This window comes from Zingiber officinale, chromosome 9B, assembly GCF_018446385.1.
Source record: "Zingiber officinale cultivar Zhangliang chromosome 9B, Zo_v1.1, whole genome shotgun sequence".
Lineage (NCBI taxonomy): Eukaryota > Viridiplantae > Streptophyta > Magnoliopsida > Zingiberales > Zingiberaceae > Zingiber > Zingiber officinale.
The window spans coordinates 65,044,250-65,047,106 of NC_056003.1; the positions used below are offsets into that span (position 1 = coordinate 65,044,250).

Sequence of the window (2,857 nt, forward strand, 5' to 3'; positions counted from 1 at the left end):
TATTTGGGAAATAGCCTTGTAAAATTTTTCTGGAATTTTTAGAAATTTTCTAGAAATTTTTCGGAGCTCGTACGACGGGTCTTAAGGGGACAAATTGACGGCGCGGATAAAGCCTGTTTGGGATACCCATTTAAGTGAGGAAATGTTTTATTTATATAATCCTTTTTCCTTATTTTCTTTCCCAAACGCCGAACCTTTCTTCCCCAACCCTTCGCGACCTGACTTCCCTCTCTTCTCTGTTCTCTGTCGCGGATGATCGACGCCGACGGAGCAAGGCTTCAGCTCCGGCGATCTTTTCTCTGCCGGAATCGACCCTTAAGCTCAGATCCAGCCGAAGCCCTTCTCCTTCTCAGTCTGATCTCTCTCTTCTCTCACGCGGAAGATCCGACGCACCCGACGCCGACAGAGGGCAACTGCTTTCCGACGATTTGGGCCTCTTCGCGTCGCCTGAGGACCGTCGCCGGATTCTTGAAGGTGCTGACGCTTTCCAAGCTCTTCCGATGGAGCGATCCCTTCCTCGGCCGGTTCTTACGCGTGAGCGACGATGGCTAGGTGGCTAGGGCACGGTGGAGGGCTTGGTTTTGGTTGTTTCCGACCGATTGACCCTTCGTTTCCTCCTTCTTGAGCTGTTCACATAACGATCCGTGGCTCCTCAAAGTGGATAGGATTGGGCGATACCTTCTGGAGACAACCGATTGAGGTAAGCTTAGGTCTTCTTCTCTGTTACCGATCCTCTTCTTCTTTTCGGTTGAATTAGGTTACAGATTTGGAGATGTTGGTATCAGGGAGGTGTTCTTGAGCTGCCGGGAAGAGGCTAGAAGGATGGTTAATTGATCAGTGATCTCCTTGCTTGACCTCCTGTTGTGATCCGATTGATTCCAATGAGGTTGAGTGCTGTGGATCAACAAGCACGACTGTGAGGTGAGGTTCTGTGTACTGTAGGTGTTCTTGGTTCTGCTCTACTTGTTCCAGCATCAACAGTAGCTGTGATTTGAGGTAAGGTGTAGGAATTAGGGTTAATTGGATTACTAGATTAGTTAGTATGATTGGTATATCATTAGTTGATACATGTTGTAATTAGTTGTTGATTGTGTGTAGATTTATTTAGTTTAGAATTAATCTAATGGATAAGAGTTCATCTCCTCTTAGGTTTGTGTATATCCTAATTCTCCCATGTTTCTACCTCTTTTTCTAACAATTAGGATAAGAGTTCTATGATAGAGTTCTAGGTTTTCCATACTTTATTTTATTTTTTATTTTTTTAATATCTTTTTTGTTTTGTTCTATGATAGAGTTCTAGGTTTAGTATGTATATTATCTTGATGACATATTAAACGTTTTCTTTCAACTTAGGTTCCTACAATCTCTATGATTCATTTGCAATCTAGTTTATTGAACTATCTCTCTTATAACAATAGCAAATCTGTTTGGCACAGGCCAAAGAATGATCATATTTATATACTGTTATCCATAAAAAAAATTAACTTTGTGGCAATTACATGATGGAAGGACATAATACCAAGGAAAAACTTTGTCAGTTACCTCTACCTATTAAAATATAATGATAGGTTTTTTCAAGTTTTGTAATTACAAGTTTTGTAATTACAAGTTTTGTAAAACTTGTGTGAATAATACATGATATTTATTTGCTTAAAATATAATGATGTAGGAATCAATTTTTTATATGTGATTTTCTTTCTTGGTAATCAAAAAGTTAACTTGCATGTTTGATTGTTTTGGAGATTTTTTGTCTTAATGAGTGATTCACCTTTGTTTAGAACCCTCCCAAGCTGGCTACTCCTCTATTTGATACTAAAATGGCAGAGGACCCTAAGATGACATACATAGACCTAGATAATCTTCAAATTGTGTTTTGAACGAAGAGGTATTTATTTATATTCGCAAGCATGTTATATATAAGTCTGCCACTAGATTCATGTCTTTAATGTACTGTTGAATTGATAGCACTAATTCTTTTCCGCACAGTAGTGTTTGGTCTTGCATTGTGATGGCGTCTGAGTGTTGGCTTGGTCTCTGTTGGCTTGCTACATATCTAGAAAGCTCCATGATTTGTGCTAAGGTAGTTCTTCTCAACGAGCATATCTGAGATGAAACTTCCATGCTACTTGCTTTTCCGAGTTTGATTTGCTGCTACAAGATCAGAAAGATATTATGTAATTGTTGTTCCTTTTGGTCGAACAGTTTCACTTTTCCGTCTTAGTTTCTTGTATGTTCTTTGTTAAATAATTACGTGGATTTAATTCTTATCGGTAACAGCTGAAGCGTATCCAATTTGGATTTTCTAGCTCAAAATATCAGTAGATTTGTTGTGGTAGTGCCTTAACAGGATTTGAGACTTCTCCATTCAGGTAGGTTATGCTCGTTTGACTCACATTATGGTAATTATTTTTAATTTTCTATAATTTAAGTAATAAGTAATGATATATGTATCTTTTGAATTGTGTCGTAATGATTTTGTATATATTTCTATATTTAAGGAAAAGACAAGTCCGGTAGATACAAAAATTACAAGATTGCAAGTTTGGATTGAAGGTCACAAGAAAAAAAATGGGGAGCCAAGTACTTAAGCTGTTGGAGAGAAAATAGTAAGCATGTCCACTTATTTTAGATTCCTTTAGTATTTTATTTCACTGATCTTGTTTTTCATAAGAATTTATACTTAAGATCTCTATTTATCCAGCCTAAAATGTTTTTTCTGTACCTCCTTGTACACGTGTTCAAGCTGTTTTTTACTTGTGAGTTGGTACATGTGTTCAATTTCAGGTGGACCTAATTCGACCAAATGATGAAATGCAGTTTCTCGATGATGCAATAGGAAGCACGGTCGCATGATTAT

The 2,857-nt window shown here is 37.7% G+C and overlaps 1 long non-coding RNA gene across 3 annotated transcripts; it reads left to right on the plus strand.

Moving 5' to 3' along the window:
• Positions 1 to 1,632: 1,632 nt before the first annotated feature.
• LOC122024991 lies at positions 1,633 to 2,578 on the plus strand. 3 transcript variants are annotated; one of them, XR_006123569.1, is made up of 4 exons: positions 1,633 to 1,885; positions 1,987 to 2,080; positions 2,278 to 2,369; positions 2,499 to 2,578. It is a non-coding gene; the product is annotated as an uncharacterized LOC122024991 (long non-coding RNA). The 3 variants fall into 3 exon arrangements; XR_006123568.1 differs by having other exon boundaries at positions 1,634 to 1,885; positions 1,990 to 2,080; XR_006123567.1 differs by having other exon boundaries at positions 1,635 to 1,885; positions 1,990 to 2,080; positions 2,307 to 2,369; positions 2,499 to 2,570.
• Positions 2,579 to 2,857: the final 279 nt, after the last annotated feature.